The sequence below is a fragment of the Pygocentrus nattereri genome, chromosome 4 (genome assembly GCF_015220715.1).
Source record: "Pygocentrus nattereri isolate fPygNat1 chromosome 4, fPygNat1.pri, whole genome shotgun sequence".
Lineage (NCBI taxonomy): Eukaryota > Metazoa > Chordata > Actinopteri > Characiformes > Serrasalmidae > Pygocentrus > Pygocentrus nattereri.
The window spans coordinates 16,394,916-16,417,227 of NC_051214.1; the positions used below are offsets into that span (position 1 = coordinate 16,394,916).

The window sequence follows — 22,312 nt, forward strand, 5'->3', positions numbered from 1 at the left end:
TACATTACTCTGCCTCCTCTAATTTTGTGCTATGTTAACTGAAGTTCCACCTTAAATTTAGTGCCAATTTAAAAAGATTCCACCTTAATTTTATCACTATGTTAATTAAAGTTCCACTTTAAACACTGTGCCACCTTAAATTTAGTGCTATGTTATTTCAAGTTTAACCTTAAGGTCTGTGGCATCTCACAAAAAGTTCAACCTTAGGGTCTGTGCCACCTTAAAAAGCTTCCACCTTAAACACAGCGCCACCTTAAATTTAGCGCTATGTCATTTCAAGTTACACCCTAAGGTCTGTGCCACCTTAATTTCATTGATATGTTAATTAAAGTTCCACCTTAAATTGTGTGCCTCCTTTAATTTTGTGTTATGCTAACTGAAGTTCCACCTTAAATTTAGTGCTAGCTTAAAGAGCGTTCTATCCTAAATTCTATGCCACCTTAAATTTAGTGCTGTATCATTTCAAGTTCCACCTTAAAGTCTGTGCCACCTTAAAAGAAGTTCCACCTTAAGTTCTGTGCCACCTTAATTTTGTTTCTGTTAATTAACGTTCCACCTTAAATGGTGTGCCTCCTTAAAAAGGATCCACCTTAAATACTGTGCCATATTTAGTGCTAGGTTCATTGCAGTTCCACCTCAAACTTTGTGCCACCTTAATTTTGTTTCTTTGTTAATTAAAGTTCCACCTTAAATTCTGTGCCTCCTTTAATTTTGTGCTATGTGAATTGAAGTTCCACCTTAAGTTCTGCGCCTCCTTAAAAAGGTTCCACCTTAAACACTGTGCCATATTTAGTGCGATGTTAATAGCAGTTCCACCTTAAACTTTTTTGCTATGTTGAGGTTTCACCTTAAAGTTAGTTATATGTTAATAGCCGTTCCACCTTAAATATAGCGCTATGTTAATAGAAGTTCCACCATAAATTTATTTTTATGCTAGTTCCACCTTGAATAGATGTTCCACCTTAAAATTCTGTGCTATCTTGGTGCAGTTCCACCTTAAAAGCAGTTAACCCTTAACAGAGCTTCTGAGAATCAGGCTGGGAGTTGGTGAGACATTGAGCTCCGTGCGTGGTTTGTAGGTGTTGTGTGAAAGAGGGGGCCATTGTGACATCATGTCTGGCAGTTTGCCAACAGCCTCCCCATTCATTTTCAATGGGACAAAAATACCCACATTTTGGGCTGCTGTTCAGAATCCGTGCATCCGATCAAAAAGCTGTATGCAAGCACGCATCACACAATCGGGCCGAACAATCTGGAGTTGGAATGGTGTCGATATCTCAAAAACTGCGGGACTAGTTACGCAGCAAGGAAATGGCGGAATAATAAAAAGAAGAAGAACTAGAAATGTGCCTTTCCTGCAGGAAACGCAGGATAGTTGCGCAGTGGATACTATGGAAGTCGATACAAGAAACGAGGGATGAAAAAATTATATATGGAACAGTGCGGGTCAGTAACACGGTGGATTTGATCTTGTGGACCTGCACTGAATGAGTACTCCTCTAATTTTGTGCCATGTTAACTGAAGTTCCACCTTAAGTATTGTGCCTCCTTAAAAAGGTTCCACCTTAAACACTGCCACCTTAAATTTAGTGCAATGTTATTTCAAGTTCCACCTTAAGTTCTCTGCCACCTCACCAAAAGTTCCATCTTAAAATCTGTGCCTCATTAAAAAGGTTCCACCTTAAACACTGCGCCACCTTAAATTTAGTGCAATGTTATTTCAAGTTCCACCTTAAGTTCTGTGCCTACTTTAAAAGGTTCCACCTTAAATACTGTGCCATGTTTAGTCCTATGTTAATAGCAGTTCCACCTTAAATTTTTTGCTATGTTAATTGAGGTTTCACTTTAACGTGAGTGACATGTTAATAACCATTCCACCTTAAACACTGCGCTATGTTAATTGAAGTTCCACCTTAAATTGTGTGCCTCCTTTAATTTTGTGCCATGTTAACTGAAGTTAATACAGCGGAATAATAATAATAAAAAGAAGAAGAAGAAGAAGAATATAAATCGGATAACAATAAAAAAAGCAATGTGCAACTATAATAATAAAAAAAAACTAGAAAACAACAGAAAACAACCAAACGCTAAGCACAATGTTCTATCATCAAATTATATGTACATACAATGTAATATGAACAATAATTGTCAGCTCTCAGTAACATCATTGTTCTTTTAATGCTGGTAACATCTTCTGATAAGGAGTTCCACCTTAAATGGTGGCTGAGATCGAGAAGACAGAGAATACACATTTATCATTTTGCAACTGGTCTTGAGACCAAGACCAGACTTCAGTACTACAACAATAGCTTCCAGTATTGTTCTGTAACCATACCCAAGTAAGGTCTGCAGAAGTCTCTTCAGCACAGAGATCTTTATCATAGCACAGGCATTGTTACACCACTACTATGAGCTGATGTAGCATCTACAACCACCACAGAACCATGCATAGATGAGACTCCTGTTTTACCAGCACATGTGTCTGGAAACAATCCTCTTTGTGAAGTTATTGAGGATAGCCTCAATAGATAATAGATAATACAAAGGATAGATAATACAAAGTAAAACACAGATGAAAACATACTAATCTAGTACTGACCAAAGAACTTCATCTATTTCTCTTGAGACAAATTCCAAATGATACATGCATTTGAAGCTTATTGTTTATTTTCTCCAGACAGAAGAAGCAGCAGAGCGTTGCCATCACATTGCCAATGGATGTGCCAGCATAAGTGAGAATGATAAAAGTAATTTGAGGTGCGGCAGGGGACCCTGCAGATAAAGAAGGGCTCGATCACTCTCACATGATGTGTTCACTGACACCACTAATAAGTTCCACAATCCAATTCCCACTTTCCAATCCATGTCTTCAACACAAAGACAGCCTCAGGCAGCAAATCTCTCCCTGATGTCCTTTACAGGGCCTCAAGACATGACCACAAAGCCTCAGGGATGATTATTACAATTACAAAAGTCTGCATCTCTTGCAGGTGGTGATCAAAGCAAACAACAATAACCTACAAAGCTACTGTTGTCAATATTCCAGGTTGTGCAGAATGTTACTGTAAAAGAACTTATGCCCTATTTAAATAGTATATTATAAAATTATACATGCCACTAACACAGTTGATCCTTTGAACCAGTCGTAGTAGTGCAGGACAGCTGTATGTTACTTAGTAGTTTGACATTCCTAGTTATAAGCAGATATTCAGACAACTAAATTAGATTTGATCGATTCAAAGTAACACAATGACCTACTTACTGTATTCTGAAAGGTCAGATGTTTAGGTGACAATAAGCTACAGCATGTGATTTGTAGTCTACTTGCTTACATATTTCAAGGGACACCACCCTGAAAAATAAAAACAGATTCCTTACAGAAAAAGACATGAAACTGACACAGTCACACACAAAATTAAAAATTGCAGCTATTAAGCCAGTTGTCTAAAGAATTCCAGCAAAAGAAATGAAATTTGCCACTCTAGACATTTAGCCATTCTCTGGTACATTAGCAGTAAGGTCTCAATATCTGTTTGAGCTTCTTATCCCTCATTATTTTCATATCCAGCCAAATGTGCTCAGCAAACACCTTTATTTTTAATTTCAGAACATGAATAATTGAAAATTAAAATATAGAAATCAATGTTACATTTATCTACACTGCTAATCCAGGTGCATCTATACTCAGTATCTACAAGTTACAAAGGCTTCAACAGATAAGTAAATGGGGAAAAAATATCAGATATTGGCATTGACCCTGAACTCCCATGTTAGTGCATCCATACAAATCAGAGCTCTTGGAAGTGAATATAGTTGTGGCGAAGCACATGACACAGGTCAGACATCGAAGAATCCAGTATCAAATGCACATTGATCTGTGGGTGTAAATTTACATAGCCCATCTAAACGATCAGCTGACTAAATTTAGTGTTGTGGTTATACTGGAAGAAATGAGCTGGTAGGGGGAAACCAGACTTTACGGCTATAATATTTAACCACATATTGGTTTGCATTATGCTGTTTTGATTCATTGTTTGAATTTTCCATTTTAAAATTTGAATAAGTTAATCTAAGACAACAACAGTGGCCAACGTCAGTGACAATCTAGGACTTGTTATGCAAAGTGGGGGGAAGAAAATAACAGAGCTCAATGTTCAGGGAACATACTGTTGTCTTTTGTAGGCACACAACAGCTGATTTAGAATATGTAATTGTATGTAGATCTCTCTTCAGTTAAAAATGAATTTGACAGTAGCTACTCCAGAATAACATTTCCAAAGTCATTTCTTTACAAATATATTACACAGGAAAAGAGTTATTACAGAAGTAGTGTAACCTTACAAAATGATCTAAATATTATACTTACTAGGAAAAGCCCAGGTGGTGTCCTAACTCATGTTTTAGGCATATAGTACATATATCATTAATTGAATTTGAGTAGTTTACAATGTCTTAATGTGAGACAAAATGTGGTAAGATACAATTCTTAAATTAAGAATTATTTCATTTCTGTGATAAAAACTTGTGAAAGAAGCTTCTCATGACCATTTAGATCCTAACTTAGAACTAAAAGGAGGAAGTTTATGTATTATGTCCCCAAATGCACAAACACCCACTCCTTCAATTATACATGCAAGACCTGATTTATTGCTTCCATCATTCAGATTTTGTATTTCATGTTGTTTAAATGGAATGGCACTAGTGTACATCTGACAATACAGCTAATAAGATTTGCTATGTCAACTGATGTAGCATAAAATTGAATGCTGTCATTTTTGTAGTGGAGTATTTTCTGTCTAACAGGAAAATTTTTTTTGAGGGGGGGTCTGACTGATGCAAAAATAATTAAAAATATAGCCGCAAGCGGCGATGAGCGGGTTCAAGCATGCACAAGCAGTACCAGCCCTTCCGCAGGTTTAGTCCTTCAGGCCTAAAAAGGCCTGAAGCTGTTTGGATCTTATTCAAAGGCCGAGTAAATAGAACTGAAATTATGTCAATTCATCAAAAGGCCTTCAGTTGCCATAAACAACAAGCAGAGGTCTTTACCCACATTATAAGTTTCCATTTATATGTACTGAGCTACACTGGTTTGTAGAACATCCAAGAGGTTTTCAACATAGATGTCAGAACTACATGACTAATGGCAGCATTTCTCAAATAGTAGTGTTTGCACAGTGGACTGGTTCAGTATTTAACCCATTGACTTGATGTAGGCCATAGTGAGGCCTAATGCTGTCATAAGGAGCCCTTTAGATGTAGAGCAGCTCAGTGAAACTGGGTCAGAATTAGTCAAAAGGCCTCAATATGATATCAGTATTGATCAAGGACTAAAACCATAGACGTTCACCAGGTTTTGCTGAGAATGACCTTTTGACCTTTGTCTAATAAGCCTTTGTACAGTGAAATCTTTGAAAAAATAAGGCAAAATACCAGACAAGCAGTAAAATTTTTGACATGACATACAATTAGAAAGTTGTTCAGGGGAGTGAACTGAGTCATATGGCACCAATTGTTTATTGATCAACCTTGTAATAACATTGTAATAACAATTTAATTGATTTTTAGGTGTTTTTGAGTGCTAAAGCGCACCATCTATGCATCCTTCCAGTTTGGAAATGATCTGGCTAATGACTGTTGAGTTATAGCAAATCAAGTTAGCAGTGCCATGACCACACTAATTAATGGATTTATCCACACAACATTGAGTAAAAAACTCAACATGTTTTTGATAATTATTTACCTAGAGAGGCCCCAGAATCATTCTAGACCAAATTAAAAAAGTTTGGATCAAAATGCAGAGATTAGTTTGAAAAGCATGGTTTTCAAACAGTTAATTATTACTAAAAAAACGGTGAAGTATTTTAATAAACATATATTGGAAAATTTGTTTGGTATGATGTACTACAGTGGACTCATATGGAATTTCTGTCAACCTTGTAATAATATAGTAATAGCATAATAATAGGTTTATTTTTATGAATAGCGCCCCCCAGTAGTCAAATCTTTTGAAACTTGACTGGTTGTTAGGAAATGGATACATGTAGACACCATCCAAGTTTCATGATGATTAGTTAATGTCAAAACCCTGTCAAAACCCTGCTTAATTCTGATTGGCAGATGCAAGCATAAATTTCAATGTATCAAATTGGCCCTAAACTATCACTTATAGTATGGGGAATAGTTGCTGAATGCAAAGTTTCAGCTTGATTGGATGTATGGATGCTGAGAAACAGCTATGTAGCATTAACTCTGCCCCCTAATGACATATGCACATAAAAATCGAATGGCCACCTCAGAATCTTCTGCCAAATGTGTACATCAAGTTTGAAATTTTTTGGCTGAACGATTCTTGAGTTACAGATTTTTAAATTAATTCTGAATGAATTTTAATTTTTCCAGAAGGGTTCATTTGCATATGGCAGCCATGTTGTTTGGAAAACTCAAAATATTTTTGATAATTATTGAAGCTTGGGCTCTTCTGAATTTTTTGAGTCCAAATACATGAGGATTGGGCGAAAATTGGAGGACTAGTTTGGAAAAGTAGGTTTCGCATATTTTGCAGTATTGCGAAAAATCTAAGTGGGCGGAGCTAAACGGTCCAAATAAAAAAGTGGTTTGAACCCAAGGAACCTAGAAAAAATGTGTCATGTCTGGCAAAAATCTGGTTTAGGAGTTATAGGCCTATATCGTCCCCTTGAGGCTGACTGGGCTGATTTCTTGCGCCTGAGTAGCGGGAGGGACTACTACCTATTGACCAAGTTTCAAGTCTGTAGCACTTACGGTTTGGGCTGTGCATTCCGTTTCACAGCAGAAAAAGAATAATAAGAAAAATCTTGACAATTCCAATAGGGTTCAATGCACTACGTGCTTGAACCCTAAAAAATGTAGTAAGATTTTTTTTCCTTTCACATTTGGTGCCGCTCTCTGTCTGGCATCCACATATGCTACAGTTCTGTGTGAAAGTTTTAGGCATCTAAGCAAATTTACCTCAGCAGTGAGTTTATCACAATATAAATTAGAATAAAGTCATATTCATAATTCAAATAAACATAAAATCAATAAAAAGTAACAAGAATTTTTTGGATCCATATTTTTCCTTAACACCTTCACAGCCACCACAGAGACTTGATAATATCATCAGCATCATGAGCACAATTTACTGAAGCACTGATTGGTCAAACCAGGAGTTGCTTTTTAACTACATATAATACTGGGCTTCCTCGAGGAGAGGTTTGAAAATTGTTAAACAAAAACACTAACATCCATAAAATCACTTATCATCCTGAATGTAACGGGCCTTCTCACATCTGAGATTAAGGACAGTACAGGTTATTTATGTACAAAAAAATGAATGTCACGTAGGCCTGAACTGTATAGTTTAAATACTTCAGTATTAATTTATTTCAGTATTTGCTTCATTATTTAGTATTCGGGAGCTTTTTTGCATTATTGTGTCACTAGCATTAGTCAGCATCCCTGCATAAGGTAAAATGTTTTCTTCTGTAATTTTTATTTTAATGTTGAGAGTTGTATACTTTAGGTAGGACAGTGATGCTTGATTTCAGCCACAGAAACAGCATTTTTACGGACATGCCAACTAGAAAACAGAAATTATCCCACCTCCTCATGTAAAACTCACTTTGTCCAAATAGTGCTTAAGAGGCTTATTTATCACTGTCTTAAACAAACACATTTGATCATAAAATTATTGTAACTTAACAATGGATAGATATTAGGTAAAAAAAAAAACATACCAAGGCTCAACACAGCCTCAGCCCTAAGATTTCATAGTGTGACCCTTTTGAGACGGGGATAGTAGGCTATCTTAACAGTTTAGCTGATTCCTATAAGACATGAATGGCCATATATTTTTATGAACTTTTTTTTCATTATGGAATTTGAACACTAAGTAAGCAGTGGAATATAAGCTAGGCTCTGTTCTGTTAACCAGCTTGACTGACTATGAAAATGTATTGCTAAATAAAACTGCTGTGTATGGGCCCTTTAAGGGTAGTATTGAAAATGAGTATTGAATAATTTGTTCAGAAAGTCATTTAGTGAATATCTGAAGCCTGTAAAAAGCCCTAATGCCAAGTGGTTGGATGTCTGCTTTGTCTTTCACAGTGCTTACTATAACAGCAGGACGTTTTTTTAAGGCGCCAACTTGTGGCTATTTAAAAGCTTCTGCGGTGCACACAGGGTTTCATATGGCTTTGGGTTCATTAAACAGCAACCAAAAGGGAATTCAGCGCAGTGCAAGTCCATTAAGAAAAGTGCTAATGAAATTGAAACAGCCTGGTAATCAAATTGGAATTTGTGCTGCAGATAAGCAGTTTAAAAGGGTAGGCAAATTAAGGTTTCAAGATTTAAGATAATTTTTAATGTAGAAAAGTCAATGCACAATTTCCAGTTTCCAACATCAGACTTGTGAAAGCAAAGCAAATAACTATATTGTGGAGTTCAGTAAAGATTTAAACCTATGAATATGACAGTACCATTCACAATCTATAACAGTCGGAGATTTGCTGTGCATAATGACAAGGAAATAATGTATTAAATACCACCAAGTCATTTAAGACATGCCATACTCAATATTATATAAGCAGTGTGCAATGTAAAATAAATAAATAAACAGGTCCTGTTATCAAAGCTAACAAAAACAACTAGGTAAATGATAAATGGAAGAGTAACAAAAAAATAAGGTTTAACTTGTATGGACAGATTTATGGAACCTATGGATATTAACTAAATTATACATCTTATTTTTTCACTCAAGCTGTAATAAATATTCAACTATATTTGTGATTCATTGTATAGGCTAGTACTGCGATGGACTGGCGACCTGTCCAGGGTGTATCCTGCCTTTCGCCCGAAGACTGCTGGGATAGGCTCCAGCACCCCCCTTCGACCCTGACGGAGAAGCGGCTTAGAAAATGGATGGATGGATGGATGTATAGGCTAGTAGTGACATTCATGATTTTTGTGTGTCTATAGCAGAACAAGGATTCCATACATTTCAAAAAATGTAACAGTCACGTTTCAGGAGGGTTCTGAAAAAAGTTAGTCTGAAATTAACACTGGCTTATTATTCCCTCTTTAAATTTCATACACATTACTGACTATATTACTTTTATTATTTCTATTGTCTGTAAATTTGTCTCACCTGCACTATCAACAAAGTTGTGTTACCACATCAACATCCTTCCTGGTCAGTTTTTTTTTTATACCTGAGCCAAATGTGAGGTTTATTTTTGGCAGGTGAGCATCTCTGTTCTGTTTTGTAAAAGTGTTTTCAGTAACTGAGTGAAGTCGTACTGTTATGTCAGATGCACTGACAAAGCTTTAAGAAGACTCACTGTTAGGCCACAATGAGTCAGCATTCAAAACATGACTGAGGAGTTATCCACTGAAAAGACCATTATTTACACAAAGATCAATGCATACTTTAAAAATAACATACTGACTATATCACCTACTGTAACAAATGTGTCTAAAGTATTATAAACTGTGATGTAGTTGTTATTGAAGGTAAACACCCACATGTAATTAAACATGAATGCTAATGAACATCAAAAGTTCTGGACAAATTTTGAGATATGAATAGAGATACTGAAACAGGGGGCACCTCATGCTGTGAGACATGATAAAGCTGCTTTAATACAGTAAGACCCTCATTCACAATCATCTGTCTCTCTCTTGCAGAGGCTGTGTGGCTGGTCATCTATGATATTTGTTAGTTAAGATAGATTGAGAATCTCTTAAATGAATGGGGGTGGTAGAGTAGTGTTGTAAAGCTAATAAGGGAGGATAAATAGCAAAGCAAATCTAGGTTATCTGCTTCCTCCTTCAAATAGTATTAAGGCCATATCACTGAGTGGCCTAGTTCTTTGGTAGACTGGACTTTTCATAACCAAGCCTTTATAGAATCTTCACTTGCTTATTTTAAATAGATACTTATGCCTGGAGAGGGAAAACTGCACAATAAAAAAGTAATGCATGACCTTGGGATTAAAAATAGCCCCTATATATATATATATATATATATATATATATATATATATATATATATATATATATATATATACACATACACACACACATATATATATCACTGGAACCATCAGTAATATATCTAATTATATATCTTTTTATATCTAATACTTAATGTTTGAGTAGATTTTTTTATTTTGCTATTTACTGTTTTACATAGATAATTTTAATGTTTTAGTTAATTTCACTGTGAAGTACTTTGAACTGCATTTTCATGTATGAAAGGTGTTTTTTAAAAAAATGTATTATTATCATTATTATTATTATTGGCCATGCTCCAATAGTATCACCCCAGCCATGACATCTGGCGAAGCTCAATGGATATTTGCATGGCTCATTTTGAATATAAATTTAATCTAAGGCATTTCTTTTGAAATCCAATTCAAAATGAGAGGGCTTAATCTGAAGTCCCAATTCAAAAAGAGGGCTATTAAAAAGTTACACTAGTGTTATTCAAAATTTGAAAATGAGTCAATCTGCACAAAAAACAAACCCTTGAGTGGGGCTTGAAGAGAAATTGAATTTGAAGAGAAATTAATTTAATTATTTGAAAGAGAGTTATGTAATCATGCACTATAGTAAAAACTATATTAAGAAGCAGAAAATCTCAGAGTTACAGAAGAATGTGAAACTGGATCTGGAAATTTGCAAATGCAGGTGAAAATGGGACTTAGGATGAAAGAAACAACTTTGCTTTTTAGGCATCTGCAGGGTAGATGCATTTCAGTTTCTGCTGGCACAGTCACACACCTTATGCAGCACCAATGGAAAGATTAAAGCAGGAAACAAAAACACATCTATCTAGTTCATAGTGCCAATCTTGAACTTGCCGTTAAGAGGCACTGTCTCCCAAGTAGTGGAAGCACGTTACTCTTAAATTCTATAAGAAAAATTGGTATAAGAAGCTAATGCTCTGGTGTAGGAGGCTAATACAAATCCTGGCTCATGAGTGTTTGGTTGGTCACAGAGGATTAGAAAAGGCAAAGGCAAATATTTAATAGAAACATAAAACATTTTGCTCTGAACTTGAATCCTTGACATTTTAAGTGAACATGCTGTACATACATAAAACACAAAAAAGCAGGATATAGATGTGAAGAAATACTAGCTTTCCTATAGTCAGGAAAGTTATTGTGGCTTTAAATGCACAGCAGACACTTTGCTATGGGACTTCCATTAGTTAATAGATCAACTCACCAGAAAAACACCAAGTCTGGCAAATTAAAAATCCTAAAGTCTAGTATATATAAGAAGTGAATAAAAACATTTCCATAAATTTAGGAATATATGCTGAAGGAAATAATCGAAAAAAGTAACCAATAACCAATTTGCTCTTCATTTGACTGCAGCGAAAAATAAAATATTTATGATAAATTATAATCCAACATTACACTTGGTTAGCAAAGAGTTTTTACTTTAGGCTATTTGACACAATGTGTTGTTCAACAGGTATTGAATATATTGGGCTTGTTTTATTTAATCTCCATCTATTTTGACAGAAAGACACCATATGTCAGCCTCAGCCTCAACACCTCTGCACACATGCATAGAGATTGCCATTCAGTAGGTTTTATCAGTCTGACAGGAAACACACAATTGCCACAAAAGTCTGTGAAATTCACAGCATTTCATTCTTTAAAACTTTTAAGTGAGATATCCTTGCGTGTTTGCCAATGCTTATATCAGTTTTTTCCATGAGGCTGTTTTTGTTGGTTTTTGTATCAGTGTTTGGAAACTGCCTGCAGCTACACATCAGACCAAAACAATAGCCTGTGGTTAGTTATACTGTATGTCAGGAAAATTGTCCGTTCCTGTCAAAGTATGGGGTTCTTGGCCACAGTAAGCTATGAAACACATCAGCTGTGGATTGTGAGAGTGCATGAATGGCAAGTCAATTTACCAATCATAGCCCATTGTTTTTGCCTGACATGTAGGGACAGCCAAAGGTTAAAAAGGTGCAAGAACAAAAACTGACCCATGGCAGAGAAGTGGTAAACAATCATTTGTAGAAATCATGTAGGAGAAACACTGCTATGCTTCCCACATAAAAAAAAAAAAAAACTTTAAAAATCTGCTGTAAGTGGTAACAATACAATCTGAAATCGCTTGGACTCAACTAACAAAAGGTACAACTGAATAAAACCAACATACCATGAATCAACCAAGCAACTCTTCACACTACAGACATCTTTATGAAAGGCTGAGTAAAAGGCTCTCTGTAGTGACGGGAAAAATCATAAGGTTAATAAAATCACATATTTGCTCCTGCTGAACATCATTTACCTTCAGGACTAGTCATACAGCGATAGTGGGTAGTGTGGTATGTAATGCTGATCTGATTTTGTGCTATGAAAGGAGAGAGCACATCTGGCTGTTGACATGATCAAACCTTGGCAGGAAAAGAGGCCATGACCCCTGTGATCGATGCACATATCCAATTATTTCAGCTGTCTTTTGGATGTTCTGTATATAGCAAGTTGCCTTGGTCTTACAGGAAATGATATGTAAGCAGTTAACATAAGAAATCTGAAACCTTTTTGTACACTGATTTTTGTTTAGCAAGACAGAAACTAGTCCGGCATTGTCAGATTACTAACTGATATTCAGTGCTAGTAAGCTCAGAATTTTAGACTTAAACAATACTAAACCTCTGTCACTGACAAAGATTCAAGTATTTTCCTTTTAAAGAAGGACTGTATCCTCTTTATAAATCTTTGTAAAATATACTGGAAGAATTTTACAGCACATTATCAATGATTAAGGCCTCTCAGGCAAATACAAGGTCTATTCTCATGTCATTGTTCAATAGTCTGCTAGCACTTAGATGTACCATTAGAAACAAGTGCAATCCGAATAGCCTTGTGGTATGGTGCATGTTATGATTTTTTGCTAACAAAGAAAATGAAACTTAATTAAAGCTCTCACAAAATTCACTGCACTGGATCACACTATACTTCAACACAGCACATCTAATCTATCATTAGAAGAATAAATGGCTGGACTGATATGAAAATTCTGATAGATACAGATTTTAAGACATTAAAAATACTGATAACTGATATCAGTACCAATACGGATGAAGTTTCCTATAATTTGTTTGCATTGTTTTATGTAAATTACCTCTTACTTTTCATCATTTGCACTATACTAAGGAGTGTAAGGATACATTCAACCCATAATTTGATCTGGTTCATGATAGGTTCACAATTCTCACAATATTCTGAAACAATCAGAATGAAGAAAAATGATTAATCATGTTGCACAACTTACTAACAACACTAGAGTGGGCACACTAGAGAGAGCTGTTGATTGATACTAATGGGATGGAGACAGAGGATTTTTTTACTTTATTCATAGGTTCCTTAGAACATGAACCATAAACTGTCAGAAACCTTTTAATTTAAACATTTTCTTTCAAGTGATTGCTAGGTTAAAAATAAGTGACCGTATGAATTTGCGAGGAGAATCAAACAATGTGGTGTCTACCATGGGTCACACTGCTGGGGGGAGCTTAGAGAGCGTGGAATGGAACACTCTCCAGGTGTAAAAAGAAATTTGTTGGTGATGTCACTGCCTGCTGTTATCAGTGAGTTTATTTGTAGTGAACTGTTTATCTAAAATCCTGTCTTGTATCCTATTGTGCTCTCCCCTCCCTGTGCTGGGCATTTCTAGTCTTTGTAAATGCTTGCTGAAAGTGATTGTTTCAATAAAGAGAACTTCCTCATATGCCCATACTGTTTGCATTAACTTTACAAAAAATTTAAGAGACAACAGGGTCAGTTGGTCTACAAAAAACATAAGTATCAGGTCTGTTCATTTTAAAGTTGTTGTTTCTTTTTTCTCAGCCTCTGTACAACTCTATGTTTATTTCTAACACAGATCTACACAAGCAAACACACACCAACCAAAAAACACACTTCATTTTAAGATCCTGAGACTAGCCATGAAGTAAAGGAAACAAGCCTATCCCCTGAGGAAAAATGGTCAAAGAGCAAAAATTATCGCTTTCCTTACCCTAATTCATGAAGTACACAACAAGGAGGCTGGCCAGGACCTACGCCTCAGGGGAACACATAATTACAGCACTTTATTTGTCTCTTTCCTTTCTCTGAACGTCTACACAAGCTATTATAATTTCAGCAGCTGTCAGGCTTCAGTGGTTTCACTGACAGCCATGGTCTCCTGAGTCTTCACACATGTTCGGAATGTCAACACTGAAGCTTGTGACAAGAGCCATGGAAAGTGCCAGTTCTTCATATATGAAGAGTTATCTATAGCTGTGTTTTCCAATCCTGGCCCTGGACTACCCCTGTACTGCACATTTAAATGTTTTCCCCACTCCTGTCCTTGACTCAGTGCATCACATTATTAAAATTCCCTTTATGAGGTTAAAATGTGTGTGTCAGGGTTAACTTCAAGTGAAAATTTAAGAAAATGATAAAATTCAGCATCATATTTCCCATGTATATACAGTATCATGGTATCAGATGATACAATAATCTGTGAATAAAAGCAATGAACCCAAGCTTGTGTACTGCTATTCAGTGCTAAAAAGCTTACAAGCCCTATATGGATTGGATTTCACTGTTTTGATCTCCTAGAACCAAAGGGAATCCTTACATAGTATTGTAAATGTTATACAGTATATCATTTTGTATTACAAATTATCAAAAGAAACTAAATAACCTGGCAAATAATACATATTTGAGTTAACTAGAATTTATGAAAATCATTCCAATTAAACAGTTCTGACACATAATATCTATTCCACAGTTAGTGGTGTATAGACCAGAGGTGTCCAGTCCTGGTCCAGGAGATCTAACATAGATGCTTCTAATATTCTAATATGCCTTGACCATGTGGTTTGAGTTGGAGTAATCATCAGACTGGTAGATCTTCAGGACCATGATTTGGGGCACCACAGGATCAGAATCAGAATATAAATAAATAAATAAATAGAAAAAAAGAAGTAGAAACAGAATGACTAAAACATTGTTTTTAAAATTAATAGACAAAAAAAGCTATAGATAAAAAAATCAGGAAACCCAAACTCTACATTAAATATGAGCATTTTTATGTATTTAGAATTTATTAAACATATTTTCTTTATTTTATTAATTTATTTAGCTAAACAAGAAAATTACCTTTTATGTTAGCTATATAAATTGCAGAGTTAAGTCTGGTTGCAAGCTGACTAGTACAGTAGACATGCAAATGAACAGTCTTTTATACTAGCCTATTTGTCCACTTGTTACAAACATTGTCTAAACTGCAGCAGTTTGCACTTGCCTTCCAGCACTGGTAAAAGTTGTGCAATTTGAAACCAGACACGTCCATCCATCCATCCATCCATCCATCCATCCATCCATCCATCCATCCATCCATCCATCCATCCATCCATCCATCCATCCATCCATCCATCCATCCATTATCTTTCGCTTCTCTGGGGTTCAGGTCGCGGGGGCAGCATCCTAAGCAATGAGGCCCAGACCTCCCTTTCCCCAGCCACTTCCTAGTGGCTCTCCAAGGGGGATTCCGAGGCGCTCCCAGGCCAGCTGGGCGATATAGTCATGCCAGCGTGTCCTGGGTCTTCCCCGGGGTCTCCTCCCAGGTGGACTTACCTGTGACACCTCCTGAGGGAGGCGTCCAGGAGGCATCCTAACCAGATGCCCGAACCACCTCAGCAGGCTCCTCTCAACATGAAGAAGCAGCGGTTCTACTCCGAGTCCCTCCCGGATGACCGAACTTCTCACCTCATCTCTAAGGGAGAGTCCAGACACCCTGCGGAGGAAACTCATTTCGGCCGCTTGTATTCAAGATCTTATTCTGTCGTTCATTACCCAAAGCTCATGACCATAGGTGAGGGTGGGAACGTAGATCGACCGGTAAATCGAGAGCCTTGGTAAATCCTCCACTTGAGGCAAGAGCCTATCCCCGACCCAGAGAGGGCTCTCCACCCTTTTCCGCCTGACAACCATGGTCTCGGATTTAGAGGTACTGATTCTCATCCCGGCCGCTTCACACTCGGCTGCAAACTGATCCAGCGAAAGCTGAAATTGATGTCCCCAATAGGACCACATCATCTGCAAACAGCAGCGATGTGACCCTGAGGTCACCAAATCGGACACCCTCCATCCCCTGACTGCGCCTAGAAATTCTATCCATAAAAATTATGAATAAAATCTGTGACAAAGGGCAGCCCTGACAGAGTCCAACTCTCACTGGGAACGAGTCTGACTTACTGCCGGCTATGCGAACCAAACTCCAGCTTTGTTTGTACAGGGCCTGAATGGCTTATAGCAAAGAGCCATGTACCCTGTACTCCTGAAGCACCTCCCACAGAATCCCCTGGGGAACACAGTCGAATGCCTTCTCCAGATCCACAAAGCACATGTGGACTGGTTGGGCAAACTCCCATGAACCCTCCAGAATCCTGGAGAGGGTGAAGAGTTGGTCCAGTGTTCCACAACCAGGGCGGAACCCGAACTGCTCCTCCTGGATCCGAGGTTTGACTATAAGCCGGACTCTCTTCTCCAGTACCCCTGCATAGACCTTACCAGGGAGGCTGAGGAGTGTGATTCCCCTGTAGTTGGAACACACCCTCCGGTCCCCTTTTTTAAACAGAGGCACCACCACCCCAGTCTGCCAATCCAGTGGCACCGCCCCCGATGTCCATGCAATGTTGAAAAGGCGTGTCAGCCAAGACAGCCCCACAACATCCAGAGCCTTGAGGAACTCAGCGCAGATCTCATCCACCCCTGGAGCCTTGCCACCAAGGAGTTTCATAACTACCTTAGCGACTTCGTCCTCAGTAATGGACAAGCCTATTCCCATGTCCCCAGACTCTGCCTCCTCACTGGAGAACGTGTCGGTGGGATTGAGAAGGTCCTCAAAGTATTCCTTCCACCGCCCAATGATGTCTTCAGTCGAAGTCAGGAGCACACCATCTCCACTATATACAGTGCTAGTGGCACACTGCTTTCCCCTTCTGAGTTGCCTGATGGTCGCCAGGATCTTTTCGGAGCCGACTTAAAGTCACTTTCCAAGGCCTCCTCCCATAGACGGGTTTTTTGGCAACGACTGAAGCCGCAGATCGCTTGGCCTGTCGATACCTGCCAGCTGCCTCTGGTGTCCCACAGGCCAACCATGCCCGGTAGGACTCCTTCTTCAGCTTGACAGCATCTCTCACCTGGGGTGTCCACCACCGGGTTCGAGGATTACCGCCCCGACAGGCACCAACTACCTTACGGCCACAGCTACAGTCAGCTGCTTCAACAATGGAGGAACGGAACATGGCCCATTCTGAGTCAATGTCCCCCACCTCCCCGATATCTGGTCAAAGTTCTGACAGAGGTGTGAGTTGAAGATCAATCTGACAGGTTCTTCTGCCAGACGTTCCCAGCAAACCCTTACTATACGTTTGGGCTTGCCTGGTCTGACCGGCATCTTCCCCCACCACCTGATCCAACTCACCACCAGGTGGTGATCAGTTGACAGCTCAGCTCCTCTCTTTACCCGAGTGTCCAAAACACATGGCCGCAATTCTGATGACATGACTACAAAGTCAATCATTGAACTGTGGCCTAGGGTGTCCTGGCGCCATATGCACTTATGGACATCCTTGTGTTAAAACATGGTGTTCGTAATGGACAAACTGTAGTTTGCACAGAAGTCCAAAAACTGAACACCACTCGGGTTCAGATCAGAGAGGCCATTCCTCCCATTCACACCCCTCCAGGTCTCACTGTCATTGCCCACGTGAGCGTTAAAGTCCCCCAGTAGGACAATAGAGTCTCCAGGAGGAACACTTTCAAGCACCCTTCCCAAGGACTCTAAGAAGGCTGGGTACTCTGAACTGCTGTTCGGTGCATAAGCACAGACAGCAGTCAGGACCCATTCCCCAACCCGAAGGCGTAGGGAAGCTACCCTCTCATCCACCGGAGAAAACCCCAACATACAGGCAACGAGTCGAGGGGCTATGAGAAAGCCCACACCAGCCCACCGCCTCTCACCATGGTCAACTTCAGAAAAGAATAAAGTCCAGCCCCTCTCAAGGAGATTGGACCCAGAGCCCAAGATGTGTGTTGAGGTGAGCCCGACTGTATCTAGCCGGTATCTCTCAACCTCGCGCACCAACTCAGGCTCCTTTCCCGCCAGTGAGGTAACGATCCAAGTTCCAAAAGCCAGTTTCAGCAACCGAGGATCAGAACGCCAAGGCCCACGCCTTCGGACACTGCCCGATCCACAAAGCACCGAACCCCTACTACTGCCCCTCCCATTGGAGGTGGGTTGATGGGAGGGGGGACTCATGTAACTCCTTCGGGCTGGGCCTGGCCGGGCACCATGAGTAAATGCCCGGCCACCAGACGCTCGCTGGCGAGCCCCTCCCCCAGGCCTGGCTCCATGGTGGGGCCCCGGTAACCCTGTTCTGTGCAGGGTACACAAGTCCTGTTTTTGTCTTTTCATAGGGGTTATTATGGATCACACTTTGTCTGACCTGTCACCTAGGACCAGTTTGCCATGGGAGACCCTACCAGGAGCTTTTGCTCCAGACAACATAGCTCCTAGGATCATTCAAGCACGCAAACCCCTCCACCACGATAAGGTGGTGATCCATGGAGAGGCGTTAAACCCCATCTAATGCAAATTGAGAAAAAGAACAGTAGCAGTTTAAAGCATTCATGCCTGTAATATTTTGCTCTAACCCAAAAGAATAATACAACAAATAAGGTGCTACATTTTAACATGCACCCCCTTCCCATTTTTCTGATTTCTCTGACCACCACTTTGCTTGAAAAGTAAATAAATACTCCCTGGACTCCAAATTCACTACAAAAGCTCTGTTAGACTGTATAAATCATCAACTTCCTAAAAGCCTAAACGCAGAAGAGAGAAACATATAAAGAGAGAGAGAGAGAGAGAGAGCGAGCAAGCGAGAGGGAGAGAGAAAAATCTCATCTCTGTTCCTGACGGGCTAGGAGATGTGTTCAGCATGAGATGGAATGCACAATTTAACTGTTCATCTTCCTGTTCAAACTTCTCAGTCAGTATTCACTTGTTTCAATTACCCCTTTATCTTTATCTTTTTTCTGTTCCCACTTTTAAATTCAAGTGGAGATTTTCAGACAATCTAGGTAATTATGCCACCTAAGTATTTTTACTCACTTATTTATGCATGTATTTTTGGACAGGCATTTTTACCCTGTTTTCACCCTAGTTAGTTTTGGGTGATACCACTTGCTAGCTATGTCTACCACCATCAGACTATTCTACCAAATTGGGAGGGGTGAAGGCTGGCATAAACGTCCTCTGAGATGTGTGAAGCCAGCCACTTGTTTTTAAACTGCCACTTAATGTCACTGGACAGCTCAACACATTTGATGGGGAATGTTAACTGCCAATTCAAGGATTCAAGGATTCAAGGAGATTTTACTGTCATTCGCATCACATGGTACATGAGGTGGAACGAAATTAAGATCTCATGGTCAAGTTTACACCCAAGAGCTGTTATTAAAATAGATAAATATAAGCAAAATAGATACAAAAAAACCCCCACAAAATAGAATAGAGCAGAATAGATAAAGACTAGACAAAATAGATAAGGTAAATACACAAGAGAGGGAGAGTAAGAGAGTAGGCAGTTAGCAGCAATATGAAATCCAGAGTGCAAGTTTGCTATAGCAGCATGATATTGAATTAGAGCAGTAGATAAAGTGTCTAGATAAAGTGTCTCAGTGCGGTTTAAAGTGACAGTGTTTGTAACAGTAATCTGGTACGAAGCTGTTTCTGAGTCTGGTTGTTTTGCACTTGATGCTCCGCAGCCTCCTGCCTGAGGGGAGCGGGACAAAAAGTGCGTGTGCTGGGTGGGTGGGATCCTTCCTGATGCAGGTAGCCCTTTTCCTGCATCTGGAGGTGTAAATGTCTGTGGTGCTGGGGAGGCTGACTCCAACAATCCTCTGTGCAGCCTTCACCACCCTCTGCAGAGCTTTCCTATCTGCAGCAGAGCAGCTTCCATGCCACACATTGATGCTGGAGCACACGACGCTCTCCACCACGCATCTGTAGAAGGAGGTGAGGACTGCCCTCCCGAGTCCAGCTCGTCTCAGCCTCCTGAGGAAGTAGAGCCGCTGATGTGCCTTCCTGACCAGAGTGGAAGTGTTGTTGCTCCAGGTGAGGTTGCTGCTCAGGTGCACACCCAAGTACCTGTAGCTGTCGACCACTTCCACCTCAGAACCTCCAATGTGCAGAGGGAGGTGGTCATGATGGCCCCTTCTGAAGTCCACAATCATCTCCTTCGTCTTCTTTACGTTGATGCAGAGGTTGTTCTCTCTGCACCAACCCTCCAGGTGTTCCACCTCCTGCCTGTAGTTGGACTCATCCCTGTTTGTGATGCATCCAACCACTGCTGTGTCATCCGCAAACTTCGCAATATGACAGCCTGGATGGATAGGTGAGCAGTCATATGTAAGCAGTGTAAACAGGAGGGGGCTCAACACACAGCCCTGAGGGGAGCCAGTGCTGAGGACTATGGTGGGGGAGGAGATGTTGTGAATCCTCACAGACTGCGGCCTGTTGGTCAGGAAGTCTAGGACCCAGTTGCACATGGAAGAGCTCAGTCCAAGTGAGGAGAGTTTTGTTATCATGGTCTGAGGAATCATGGTGTTGAAAGCAGATGTGAAGTCCACAAAGAGCATACGAACAAAGGAATCCTTCTGCTCCAGGTGGGTGAGGGCATCCTCTGTGGATCGATTCCTCCTGTACGCATACTGGTGTGGATCCACAGTGACGTTGATGGTGGCTTTTGTGCTGCCTCATTATCAGTTATTTTGTTTGTTGTTAGCTCCCCCTGCTGGTAAATTTTATATCAGTGTTTGGATCATGTGTGTCTCTCGCTGATGACGTCATCAGTGGGCACCAAGGTAGTCCTCCATGTTTTCGTGAGTGAGGAAGCTCAGGCCTTGTTCATCTGTCACCATCCTGACATCTGGGCATTTGAAGGCATCGTCGGTATGTTAATGTGGACTTTTGGTTCATCATTTCTGTAAATATAAATGTATTGGCACCTGTTGTGTGGCATTGGTCAAGTTGAGAAATGAGGATAGTAAGTCATGTCAGCCTCATGTTCTGGCTAGCTTTAGCAGAGAAACTTACATGGCATATATTATATATATTATTAGCTACATATGCATCCTGTACATGTAGAAATTCTTTACTGGTGTGATTTTATGTTTATCTTTTCTGATTTAGACAACTTATTTATCGTATTAGTACACGACTGTTGACACTTTATTGGTTGTATGTTTTCCCTTTGTCAGTTTTACCCTACTGCCAGTTGCCACATTAAAGAGCATCGAGTTGCAATCATTGCTGTCTGCGTGGTAATTGGGGATGGAGTTATCTGCCTGTCAATTTATGCAAGGCATGTGAAGAGGACAGGACAGTAAAACGACGCTTTCTGGAGTACAACGTTACGTCTTTTCCGAGATGTCAGACAAGGAAACGACAGGCGCTCAGTCATTACGGACAAGGTCTAAGGTCTCAGGTTCTTCTACATCCAAGCGGTCACGTAGCTCCACCACCAGTGCAGCTGCCGCACTGGTTCGTGCTGAAGAAGAAGCTGCTAAAGCAGAGGCGGCATTAGCAGAAAAGGAAAGCCAACTCAAAATGGAACAAGCACGCTTTGAGGCATCCGTAAAGGTAGAGACCACGCGCATAGAGGTGTCACTGGATACGCTTAAGTTGGAAAGGAAGGCTGCAGCTGCTTTGGCTAAAGCTGAAGCGTTAGAGGCAGCCATGGATGAGCAACTTAGTGAGAAACTTGGCTCCAAAATCGATCTACAAACCCATGATCCAATGCAGCGCACAAAAGCTTATGTAGAAGAGCATACAAAGCACACTACCTCTCAGTTTTCATGCCTTCGAAGCTACTACACAGTCTCCTGGCCAAGCCGAAGAACCTAGTTGTGACCAACATCCTCAGGAGAGTGCTTCCTTGGCTGGAAGTCAACCAGGGTACACCAACGCTCATATATCACAAACTTCAGATAGAAAACCCCAGAAGCAGTGGAGTCCTAAAGAAGGCATGACCCATGTGGATTACAAAGTGACATTTAATGACCGAAATCAACCTCATTCTCCACTTGAACAATACACAGGACATAATCCTGCAGAGAGTCAGAGCATGTCAGACTTTGTCAGGTTTTTTGCAAGACGGGAACTTGTGTCGTCAGGGCTTCTTCAGTTCAATGATCGTCCTGAGAGT

The 22,312-nt window shown here is 39.9% G+C and overlaps 1 protein-coding gene across 21 annotated transcripts in view; it reads right to left on the bottom strand.

The window, feature by feature from the left end:
- Nucleotides 1-22,312, bottom strand: part of nrxn3b (neurexin 3b) — a 327,545-nt gene that overhangs the window by 47,829 nt on the left and 257,404 nt on the right. The window lies entirely within an intron of this gene.